A 13,854-nucleotide genomic window follows, 5' to 3' on the forward strand; every position below is an offset into this window, starting at 1 on the left:
ATTTCTCAAGTTTTTACTACATAAGAACACTTTTCACATTCTCCCGTGCAACTCGGCTGCTAGTCCTCCTTTCATGCAGAATCTTAAGGTCCTAGCTCATGTCCAAGGCACCAAAGCCCGCTAAAAAGTCAATTATCGAGACTTAAAACTTGAATTGGACTACTTCTTACTGGCTATTACATCAACTTAGAAGATTCATCTGTGTTCTACTATGGTGCTTTTAGTGTCTCCGCATACCGCAGCACGCGACATAGCTTTGCAGACGATAAGTACAACCGTTTCAGAGAGAAGAGCGGCCAATGTGACGATCTGGCTTTAAGTCGATTCGATAACAAATGACGAAAAAGGACGGATTTCTCAGGATTTTACTACATGTGAACACTTTTCACACTTTCCCGTGAAACTCGGCTGCTAGTCCTCCTTTCATGCAGAATCTTAAGGTCCTAGATCATGCCCAAGGCACCAAAGCCAGCTAAAAATTCAATAATCGATACCTAAAACTTGAATTGTACTACTTCTTACTGGCAATTACATCATCTTAGAGGCTTCATCTGTGTTCTACTATGGTCCTTTTAGTGTCTCCGCATACCGCAGCACGCGACATAGCTTTGCAGACGATAAGTACAACCGTTTCAGAGAGAAGAGCGGCCAATGTGACAATCTACCTTTAAGTCGATTCGATAACAAATGACGAAAACGGACGGATTTCTCAGGTTTTTACTACATATGAACACTTTTCACATTGTCCCGTGCAACTCTGCTGCTAGTCCTCCTTTCATGCAGAATCTTAAGGTCCTAGCTCATGTCCAAGGCACCAAAGCCAACTAAAAAGTCAATAATCAGTACCAAAACAAAGAATTGTACTACTTCTTACTTGCTATTACATCAACTTAGAAGCTTCATCTGTGTTCTACTATGGTGCTTTTTGTGTCTCCGCATACCGCAGCACGCGACATAGCTTTGCAGACGATAAGTACGACCGTTTCAGAGAGAAGAGCGGCCAATGTGACGATCTGGCTTTAAGTCGATTCGATAACAAATGACGAAAACGGACGGATTTCTCAGGTTTTTACTACATATGAACACTTTCACATTCTCCCGTGCAACTCGGCTGCTAGTCCTCCTTTCATGCAGAATCTTAAGGTCCTAGCTCAAGTTCAAGGCACCAAATCCAGCTAAAAAGTCAATAATCACTAATTAAAACTTGAATTGTACTACATCTTACTGGCTACTACATCAACTTAGAAGCTTCATCTGTGTTCTACTATGGTGCATTTAGTGCCTCCGCATACCGCAGCACGCGACATAGCTTTGCAGACGATAAGTACAACCGTTCCAGAGAGAAGAGCGGCTAATGTGACGATCTGACTTTAAGTCGATTCGATAACAAATGACGAAAACGGACGGATTTCTCAGGTTTTTACTACATATGAACACTTTTCACATTCTGCCGTGGAACTCGGCTGCTAGTCCTCCTTTCATGCAGAATCTTAAGGTCCTAGCTCATGTCCAAGGCACCAAAGCCAGCTAAAAAGTCAATAATGGATACCTAAAACTTAAATTGGACTATTTCTTACTGGCTATTACATCAACTTAGAACCTTCATCTGTGTTCTACTATGGTGCTTTTAGTGTCTCCGCATACCGCAGCATGCGACATAGCTTTGCAGACGATAAGTACAATCGTTTCAGAGAAAAGAGCGACCAATGTGACGATCTGGTTTTAAGTCGATTCGATAACAAATGACGAAAACAGACTAATTTCTCAGGTTTTTACTACATATGAACACTTTTCACTTTCTCCCGTGCAACTCGGCAACTAGTCCTCCTTTCATGCAGAATCTTAAGGTCCTAGCTCACGTCCAAGGCACCAAAGCCAGCTAAAAAATCAATAATCGATACCTAAAACGTGAATTGTACTACTTCTAACTGGCTATTACATCAACTTAGAAGCTTCATCTGTGTTCTACTATGGTGTTTTTAGTGTCTCCGCATACCGCTGCACGCGACATAGCTTTGCAGACGATAAGTATAACCGTTTCAGAGTGAAGAGCGGCAAATGTGACGATCTGGCTTTAAGTCGATTCGATAACAAATGACGAAAACGGACGGATTTCTCAGGTTTTTACTACATGTGAACACTTTTCACACTCTCCCGTGCAACTCGGCTGCTAGTCCTCCTTTCATGCAGAATCTTAAGGTCCTAGCTCAAGTCCAAGGCACCGAAGCCAGCTAAAAAGTCAATAATCGATACCTAAAACTTGAATTGTACTACTTCTTACTGGCAATTACATCATCTTAGAGGCTTCATATGTGTTCTACTATGGTCCTTTTAGTGTCTCCGCATACCGCAGCACGCGACGTAGCTTTGCAGACGATAATTACGACCGTTTCAGAGAGAAGAGCGGCCAATGTGATGATCTGGCTTTAAGTTGAGTCGATAACAAATGACGAAAACGGACGGATTTCTCAGGTTTTTACTACATATGAACACTTTTCACATTCTCCCGTGCAACTCGGGTGCTAGTTCTCCTTTCATGCACAATCTTAAGGACCTAGCTCATGTCCAAGGCACCAAAGCCAGCTAAAAAGTCAATAATCGATACCTAAAACTTGAATTTTACTACTTCTTCCTATCTATTACATCAACTTAGAAGCTTCATCTGTGTTCTACTATGGTGCTTTGAGAGTCTCCGCATACCGCAGCACGCGACATAGCTTTGCAGACGATAAGTACAACCGTTTCAGAGAGAAGAGCGGCCAATGTGACGATCTGGCTTTTAAGTCGAGTCGATAACAAATGACGAAAACGGACGGATTTCTCAGGTTTTTACTACATATGAACACTTTCACATTGTCCCGTGCAACTCACCTGCTAGTCCTCCTTTCATGCAGAATCTTAACGTCCTAGCTCATGTAAAAGGCACCAAAGCCAGATAAAAAGTCAATAATCACTACCTAAAACTTGAATTGTACTACTTCTTACTGGCTATTACATCAACTTAGAAGCTTCATCTGTGTTCTACTATGGTACATTTAGTGTTTCCGCATACCGCAGCACGCGACATAGCTTTGCAGACGATAAGTACAACCGTTCCAGAGAGAAGAGCGGCCAAGTGACGATCTGGCTTTAAGTCGATTCGATAAGAAATGACGAAAACGGACGGATTTCTCAGGTTTTTACAAAATATGAACACTTTTCACATTCTCCCGTGCAACTCGGCTTCTAGTCCTCCTTTCATGCAGATTCTTAAGGTCCTTGCTCATGTCCAAGTCACCAAAGAAGGGTAAAAAGTCAATAATCGATACCTAAAACTTGAACTGTACTATATCCTACTGGCTATTACATCAACTTAGAAGCTTCATCTGTTTTCTACTATGGTGCTTTTAGTGTCTCCGCATTCCGGAGCACGAGACATAGCTTTGCAGACGATAATTACGACGATTTCAGAGAGAAGAGCGGCCAATGTCATGATCTGGCTTTAAGTCGATTCGATAACAAATGACGAAAACGGACGGATTTGTCTGGTTTTTACTACATATGAACACTTTCACACATTCTCCCGTGCAACTCGGCTGCTAGTCCTCCTTTCATGCAGAATCTTAAGGTCGTAGCTCATGTCCAAGGCACCAAAGCCCGCTAAAAAGTCAATAATCGATACCTAAAACTTGAATTGTACTACTTCTCACTGGCATCACATCAACTTAGGAGTTTCATCTGTGTTCTACTATGGTGCTTTTAGTGACTCCGCATACCGCAGCACGCGACATAGCTTTGCAGACGATAAGTACAACCGTTTCAGAGAGAAGAGGGGCCAATGTGACGATCTGGCTTTAAGTCGATTCGATAACAAATGACGAAAACGGACGGATTTCTCAGGTTTTTACTACATATGAACACTTTTCACATTCTCCCGTGCAACTCGGCTGCTAGTCCTCCTCTCATGCAGATTCTTAAGGTCCTAGCTCATGCCCAAGGCACCAAAGCCAGCTAAATATTCAATAATCGATACCTAAAACTTGAATTGTACTACTTCTTACTGGCAATTACATCATCTTAGAGGCTTCATCTGTGTTCTACTATGGTCCTTTTAGTGTCTCCGCATACCGCAGCACGCGACATAGCTTTGCAGACGATAAGTACAACCGTTTCAGAGAGAAGAGCGGCCAATGTGACGATCTATCTTTAAGTCGATTCGATAACAAATGACGAAAACGGACGGATTTCTCAGGTTTTTACTACATATGAACACTTTTCACATTGTCCCGTGCAACTCTGCTGCTAGTCCTCCTTTCATGCAGAATCTTAAGGTCCTAGCTCATTTCCAAGGCACCAAAGCCAGCAAAAAGTCAATAATCAGTACCAAAACATAGAATTGTACTACTTCTTACTTGCTATTACATCAACTTAGAAGCTTCATCTGTGTTCTACTATGGTGCTTTTTGTGTCTCCGCATACCGCAGCACGCGACATAGCTTTGCAGACGATAAGTACAACCGTTTCAGAGAGAAGAGCGGCCAATGTGACGATCTGGCTTTAAGTCGATTCGATAACAAATGACGAAAACGGACGGATTTCTCAGGTTTTTACTACATATGAACACTTTCACATTCTCCCGTGCAACTCGGCTGCTAGTCCTCCTTTCATGCAGAATCTTAAGGTCCTAGCTCATGTCCAAGGCACCAAATCCAGCTAAAAAGTCAATAATCACTAATTAAAACTTGAATTGTACTACTTCTTACTGGCTATTACATCAACTTAGAAGCTTCATCTGTGTTCTACTATGGTGCATTTAGTGCCTCCGCATACCGCAGCACGCGACATAGCTTTGCAGACGATAAGTACAACCGTTCCAGAGAGAAGAGCGGCCAATGTGACGATCTGGCTTTAAGTCGATTCGATAACAAATGACGAAAACGGACGGATTTCTCAGGTTTTTACTACATATGAACACTTTTCACATTCTGCCGTGCAACTCGGCTGCTAGTCCTCCTTTCATGCAGAATCTTAAGGACCTAGCTCATGTCCAAGGCACCAAAGCCAGCTAAAAAGTCAATAATGGATACCTAAAACTTGAATTGGACTACTTCTTACAGGGTATTACATCAACTTAGAACCTTCATCTGTGTTCTACTATGGTGCTTTTAGTGTCTCCGCATACCGCAGCATGCGACATAGTTTTGCAGACGATAAGTGCAATCGTTTCAGAGAAAAGAGCGACCAATGTGACGATCTGGTTTTAAGTCGTTTCTATAACAAATGACGAAAACGGACTAATTTCTCAGGTTTTTACTACATATGAACTCTTTTCACTTCCTCCCGTGCAACTCGGCAACTAGTCCTCCTTTCATGCAGAATCTTAAGGTCCTAGCTCATGTCCAAGGCACCAAAGCCAGCTAAAAAATCAATAATCGATACCTAAAACGTGAATTGTACTACTTGTAACTGGCTATTACATCAACTTACAAGCTTCATCTGTGTTATACTATGGTGCTTTTAGTGTCTCCGCATACCGCAGCACGCGACATAGCTTTGCAGACGATAAGTATAACCGTTTCAGAGTGAAGAGCGGCAAATGTGACGATCTGGCTTTAAGTCGATTCGATAACAAATGACGAAAACGGACGGATTTCTCAGGTTTTTACTACATGTGAACACTTTTCACCCTCTCCCGTGCAGCTCGGCTGCTAGTCCTCCTTTCATGCAGAATCTTAAGGTCCTAGCTCAAGTCCAAGGCACCAAAGCCAGCTAAAAAGTCAATAATCGATACCTAAAACTTGAATTGTACTACATCTTACTGGCAATTACATCATCTTAGAGGCTTCTTATGTGTTCTACTATGGTCCTTTTAGTGTCTCCGCATACCGCAGCACGCGACATAGCTTTGCAGACGATAAGTACAACCGTTTCAGAGAAAAGAGCGGCCAATGTGACGATCTGGCTTTAAGTCGATTCGATAACAAATGACGAAAACGGACGGATTTCTATGTTTTTACTACATATGAACACATTCCACATTCTCCCGTGCAACTCGGCTGCTAGTCCTCCTTTCATGCAGAATCTTAAGGTCCTAGCTCATGTCCAAGGCACCAAAGCCAGCTAAAAAGTCATAATCGATACCTACAACTTGAATTGTACTATATCTTACTGGCTATTACATCAACTTAGAAGCTTCATCTGTGTTCTACTATGGTGCTTTTAGTGTCTCCGCATACCGGAGCACGAGACATAGCTTTAAGACGATAATTACGACCGTTTCAGAGAGAAGAGCGGCCAATGTGATGATCTGGCTTTAAGTTGAGTCGATAACAAATGACGAAAACGCACGGATATCTCAGGTTTTTACTACATGTGAACACTTTTCACATTCTCCCGTGAGACTCGGTTGCTAGTTCTCCATTCATGCAGAATCTTAAGGTCCTAGCACATGCACAAGGCACCAAAGTCAGCTAAAAATTCAATAATCGATACCTAAAACTTGAATTTTACTACTTCTTACTGGCAATTACATCATCTTAGAGGCTTCATCTGTGTTCTACTATGGTCCTTTTAGTGTCTCCGCATAACGCAGCACGCGACATAGCTTTGCAGACGATAAGTACAACCGTTTCAGAGAGAAGAGCGGCCAATGTGACGATCTATCTTTAAGTCGATTCGATGACAAATGACGAAAACGGACGGATTTCTCAGGTTTTTACTACATATGAACACTTTTTACATTGTCCCGTGCAACTCTGCTGCTAGTCCTCCTTTAATGCAGAATATTAAGGTCCTAGCTCATGTCCAAGGCACCAAAGCAAGCTAAAATGTCAATAATGAGTACCAAAACATAGAATTGTACTACTTCTTACTTGCTATTACATCAACTTAGAAGCTTCATCTGTGTTCTACTATGGTGCTTTTTGTGTCTCCGCATACCGCAGCACGCGACATAGCTTTGCAGACGATAAGTACAACCGTTTCAGAGAGAAGAGCGGCCAATGTGACGATCTGGCTTTAAGTCGATTCGATAACAAATGACGAAAACGGACGGATTTCTCAGGTTTTTACTACATATGAACACTTTCACATTCTCCCGTGCAACTCGGCTGCTAGTCCTCCTTTCATGCAGAATCTTATTAGCTCATGTCCAAGGCACCAAATCCAGCTAAAAAGTCAATAATCACTAAATAAAACTTGAATTGTACTACTTACTGGCTATCACATCAACTTAGAAGCTTCATCTGTGTTCTACTATGGTGCATTTAGTGCCTCCGTATACCGCAGCACGCGACATAGCTTTGCAGACGATAAGTACAACCGTTCCAGAGAGAAGAGCGGCCAATGTGACGATCTGGCTTTAAGTCGATTCGATAACAAGTGACGAAAACGGACGGATTTCTCAGGTTTTTACTACATATGAACACTTTTCACATTCTGCCGTGGAACTCAGCTGCTAGTCCTCCTTTCATGCAGAATCTTAAGGTCCTAGCTCATGTCCAAGGCACCAAATCCAGCTAAAAAGTCAATAATCACTAATTAAAACTTGAATTGTACTACTTCTTACTGGCTATTACATCAACTTAGAAGCTTCATCTGTGTTCTACTATGGTGCATTTAGTGCCTCCGCATACCGCAGCACGTGACATAGCTTTGCAGACGATAAGTACAACCGTTCCAGAGAGAAGAGCGGCCAATGTGACGATCTGGCTTTAAGTGGATTCGATAACAAATGACGAAAACGGACGGATTTCTCAGGTTTTTACTACATATGAATACTTTTCACATTCTGCCGTGGAACTCGGCTGCTAGTCCTCCTTTCATGCAGAATCTTAAGGTCCTAGCTCATGTCCAAGGCACCAAAGCCAGCTAAAAAGTCAATAATGGATACCTAAAACTTGAATTGGACTACTTCTTACAGGCTATTACATCAACTTAGAACCTTCATCTGTGTTCTACTATGGTGCTTTTAGTGTCTCCGCATACCGCAGCATGCGACATAGCTTTGCAGACGATAAGTATAACCGTTTCAGAGTGAAGAGCGGCAAATGTGACGATCTGGCTTTTAAGTCGATTCGATAACAAATGACGAAAACGGACGGATTTCTCAGGTTTTTACTACATATGAACACTTTTCACATTTTCCCGTGCAACTCGCCTGCTAGTCCTCCTTTCATGCAGAATCTTAACGTCCTAGCTCATGTAAAAGCACCAAAGCCAGATAAAAAGTCAATAATCACTACCTAAAACTTGAATTGTACTACTTCTTACTGGCTATTACATCAACTTAGAAGCTTCATCTGTGTTCTACTATGGTGCATTTAGATTCTCCGCATACCGCAGCACGCGACATAGCTTTGCAGACGATAAGTACAACCGTTCCAGAGAGAAGAGCGGCCAAGTGACGATCTGGCTTTAAGTCGATTCGATAACAAATGACGAAAACGGACGGATTTCTCAGGTTTTTACAAAATATGAACACTTTTCACATTCTCCCGTGCAACTCGGCTTCTAGTCCTCCTTTCATGCAGATTCTTAAGGTCCTTGCTCATGTCCAAGTCACCAAAGAAGGGTAAAAAGTCAATAATCGACACCTAAAACTTGAACTGTACTATATCCTACTGGCTACTACATCAACTTAGAAGCTTCATCTGTTTTCTACTATGGTGCTTTTAGTGTCTCCGCATTCCGGAGTACGAGACATAGCTTTGCAGACGATAATTACGACGATTTCAGAGAGAAGAGCGGCCAATGTCATGATCTGGCTTTAAGTCGATTCGATTACAAATGACGAAAACGGACGGATTTGTCTGGTTTTTACTACATATGAACACTTTCACACATTCTCCCGTGCAACTCGGCTGCTAGTCCTCCTTTCATGCAGATTCTTAAGGTCCTAGCACATGCACAAGGCACCAAAGTCAGCTAAAAATTCAATAATCGATACCTAAAACTTGAATTTTACTACTTCTTACTGGCAATTACATCATCTTAGAGGCTTCATCTGTGTTCTACTATGGTGCATTTAGTGCCTCCGCATACCGCAGCACGCGACATAGCTTTGCAGACGATAAGTACAACCGTTCCAGAGAGAAGAGCGGCCAATGTGTCGATCTGGCTTTAAGTCGATTCGATAACAAGTGACGAAAACGGACGGATTTCTCAGGTTTTTACTACATATGAACACTTTTCACATTCTGCCGTGGAACTCAGCTGCTAGTCCTCCTTTCATGCAGAATCTTAAGGTCCTAGCTCATGTCCAAGGCACCAAAGCCAGCTAAAAAGTCAATAATGGATACCTAAAACTTGAATTGGACTACTTCTTACTGGCTATTACATCAACTTAGAACCTTCATCTGTGTTCTACTATGGTGCTTTTAGTGTCTCCGCATACCGCAGCATGCGACATAGCTTTGCAGACGATAAGTACAATCGTTTCAGAGAAAAGAGCGACCAATGTGACGATCTGGTTTTAAGTCGATTCGATAACAAATGACGAAAACGGACTAATTTCTCACGTTTTTACTACATATGAACACTTTTCACTTTCTCCCGTGCAAGTCGGCAACTAGTCCTCCTTTCATGCAGAATCTTAAGGTCCTAGCTCATGTCCAAGGCACCAAAGCCAGCTAAAAAATCAATAATCGATACCTAAAACTTGAATTGTACTACTTCTAACTGGCTATTACATCAACTTAGAAGCTTCATCTGTGTTCTACTATGGTGCTTTTAGTGTCTCCGCATACCGCAGCACGCGACATAGCTTTGCAGACGATAAGTATAACCGTTTCAGAGTGAAGAGCGGCAAATGTGACGATCTGGCTTTAAGTCGATTCGATAACAAATGACGAAAACGGACGGATTTCTGAGGTTTTTACTACATGTGAACACTTTTCACACTCTCCCGTGCAACTCGGCTGCTAGTCCTCCTTTCATGCAGAATCTTAAGGTCCTAGCTCAAGTCCAAGGCACCAAAGCCAGCTAAAAAGTCAATAATCGATACCGAAAACTTGAATTGTACTACTTCTTACTGGCAATTACATCATCTTAGAGGCTTCATATGTGTTCTACTATGGTCGTTTTAGTGTCTCCGCATACCGCAGCACGCGACATACCTTTGCAGACGATAAGTACAACCGTTTCAGAGAAAAGAGCGGCCAATGTGACGATCTGGCATTAAGTCGATTCGATAACAAATGACGAAAACGGACGGATTTCTAGGTTTTTACTACATATGAACACATTCCACATTCTCCCGTGCAACTCGGCTGCTAGTCCTCCTTTCATGCAGAATCTTAAGGTCCTAGCTCATGTCCAAGGCACCAAAGCCAGCTAAAAAGTCAATAATCGATAAGTAAAACTTTAATTTTACTACTTCTTACTGGCTATTACATAAACTTAGAAGCTTCATCTGTGTTCTACTATGGTGCTTTGAGAGTCTCCGCATACCGCAGCACGTGACATAGCTTTGCAGACGATAAGTACAACCGTTTCAGAGAGAAGAGCGGCCAATGTGACGATCTGGCTTTTAAGTCGATTCGATAACAAATGACGAAAACGGACGGATTTCTCAGGTTTTTACTACATATGAACACTTTTCATATTGTCCCGTGCAATTCGGCTGCTAGTCCTCCTTTCATGCAGAATCTTAACGTGCTAGCTCATGTAAAAGGCACCAAAGCCAGATAAAAAGTCAATAATCACTACCTAAAACTTGAATTGTACTACTTCTTACTGGCTATTACATCAACTTAGAAGCTTCATCTGTAGTCTACTATGGTGCATTTAGTGTCTCCGCATACCGCAGCACGCGACATAGCTTTGCAGACGATAAGTACAACCGTTCCAGAGAGAAGAGCGGCCAAGTGACGATCTGGCTTTAAGTCGATTCGATAACAAATGACGAAAACGGACGGATTTCTCAGGTTTTTACAAAATATGAACACTTTTCACATTCTCCCGTGCAACTCGGCTTCTAGTCCTCCTTTCATGCAGATTCTTAAGGTCCTTGCTCATGTCCAAGTCACCAAAGAAGGGTAAAAAGTCAATAATCGATACCTAAAACTTGAACTGTACTATATCCTACTGTCTATTACATCAACATAGAAGCTTCATCTGTTTTCTACTATGGTGCTTTTAGTGTCTCCGCATTCCGGAGCACGAGACATAGCTTTGCAGACGATAATTACGACGATTTCAGAGAGAAGAGCGGCCAATGTCATTATCTGGCTTTAAGTCGATTCGATAACAAATGACGAAAACGGACGTATTTGTCTGGTTTTTACTACATATGAACACTTTCACACATTCTCCCGTGCAACTCGGCTGCTAGTCCTCCTTTCATGCAGAATCTTAAGGTCGTAGCTCATGTCCAAGGCACCAAAGCCCGCTAAAAAGTCAATAATCGATACCTAAAACTTGAATTGTACTACTTCTCACTGGCTGTCACATCAACTTAGGAGCTTCATCTGTGTTCTACTATGGTGCTTTCAGTGACTCCGCATACCGCAGCACGCGACATAACTTTGCAGACGATAAGTACAACCGTTTCAGAGAGAAGAGGGGCCAATGTGACGATCTGGCTTTAAGTCGATTCGATAACAAATTACGAAAACGGACGGATTTCTCAGGTTTTTACTACATATGAACACTTTTCACATTCTCCCGTGCAACTCGGCTGCTAGTTCTCCTTTCATGCAGATTCTTAAGGTCCTAGCTCATGCCCAAGGCACCAAAGCCAGCTAAAAAGTCCATAATCGATACCTAAAACTTGAATTGTACTACTTCTTACTGTCTATTACATTAAATTAGACGCTTCATCTGTGTTTTACTATGGTGGTTTTAGTGTCTCCGCATACCGCAGCACACGTCATAGCTTTGTAGACGATAAGTACAGCCATTTCAGAGAGAAGAGCGGCCAATGTGGCGATCTGGCTTTAAGTCGATTCGATAACAAATGACGAAAACGGACGGATTTCTAAGGTTTTTACTACATATGAACACTTTTCACATTCTCCCGTGCAACGCGGCTGCTAGTCCTCCTTTCATGCAGAATCTTAAGGTCCTAGCTCATGTCCAAGGCGCCAAAGCCAGCTAATAAGCCAATAATCGATACCTAAAACTTGAATTGTACTACTTCTTACTGGCTATTACATCAACTTAGAAGCTTCATCTGTGTTCTACTATGGTGCTTTTAGTGTCTCCGCATACCGCAGCACGCGACATAGCTTTGCAGACGATAAGTACAACTGTTTCAGAGAGAAGAGCGGCCAATGTGACGATCTGGCTTGAAGTCGATTCGATAACAAATGACGAAAACGGACGGATTTTTCGTGTTTTTACTGCATATGAACACTTTTCACTTTCTCCCGTGCTACTCGGCTGCTAGTCCTCCTTTCATGCAGAATCTTAAGGTCCTAGCTCATGTCCAAGGCACCAAAGCCAGCTAAAAAGTCAATAATCGATACCTAAAACTTGAATTGGACTACTTCTTACTGGCTATTACATCAACTTAGAACCTTCGTCTGTGTTCTACTATGGTGCTTTTAGTGTCTCCGCATACCGCAGCACGCGACATAGCTTTGCAGACGATAAGTACAACCGTTTCAGAGAGAAGAGCGGCCAATGTGACGATCTGGCTTTAAGTCGATTCGATAACAAATGACGAAAACGGACGGATTTCTATGTTTTTACTACATATGAACACATTCCACATTCTCCCGTGCAACTCGGCTGCTAGTCCTCCTTTCATGCAGAATCTTAAAGGTCCTAGCTCATGTCCATGGCACCAAAGCCAGCTAAAAAGTCATAATCGATACCTAAAACTTGAATTGTACTATATCTTACTGGCTATTACATCAACTTAGAAGCTTCATCTGTGTTCTACTATGGTGCTTTTAGTGTCTCCGCATACCGGAGCACGAGACATAGCTTTAAGACGATAATTACGACCGTTTCAGAGAGAAGAGCGGCCAATGTGATGATCTGGCTTTAAGTTGAGTCGATAACAAATGACGAAAACGCACGGATATCTCAGGTTTTTACTACATATGAACACTTTTCACATTCTCCCGTGCAACTCGGTTGCTAGTTCTCCATTCATGCAGAATCTTAAGGTCCTAGCTCATGTCCAAGGCACCAAAGCCAGCTAAAAAGTCAATAATCGATACCTAAAACTTGAATTTTATTACTTCTTACTGGCTATTACATCAACTTAGAAGCTTCATCTGTGTTCTACTATGGTGCTTTGAGAGTCTCCGCATACCGCAGCACGCGACATAGCTTTGCAGACGATAAGTACAACCGTTTCAGAGAGAAGAGCGGCCAATGTGACGATCTGGCTTTTAAGTCGATTCGATAACAAATGACGAAAACGGACGGATTTCTCAGGTTTTTACTACATATGAACACTTTTCACATTGTCCCGTGCAACTCGCCTGCTAGTCCTCCTTTCATGCAGAATCTTAACGTCCTAGCTCATGTAAAAGCACCAAAGCCAGATAAAAAGTCAATAATCACTACCTAAAACTTGAATTGTACTACTTCTTACTGGCTATTACATCAACTTAGAAGCTTCATCTGTGTTCTACTATGGTGCATTTAGATTCTCCGCATACCGCAGCACGCGACATAGCTTTGCAGACGATAAGTACAACCGTTCCAGAGAGAAGAGCGGCCAAGTGACGATCTGGCTTTAAGTCGATTCGATAACAAATGACGAAAACGGACGGATTTCTCAGGTTTTTACAAAATATGAACACTTTTCACATTCTCCCGTGCAACTCGGCTTCTAGTCCTCCTTTCATGCAGATTCTTAAGGTCCTTGCTCATGTCCAAGTCACCAAAGAAGGGTAAAAAGTCAATAATCGACACCTA

This window comes from Schistocerca gregaria, unplaced genomic scaffold (assembly GCF_023897955.1).
Source record: "Schistocerca gregaria isolate iqSchGreg1 unplaced genomic scaffold, iqSchGreg1.2 ptg000526l, whole genome shotgun sequence".
Taxonomy (NCBI): Eukaryota; Metazoa; Arthropoda; class Insecta; order Orthoptera; family Acrididae; genus Schistocerca; species Schistocerca gregaria.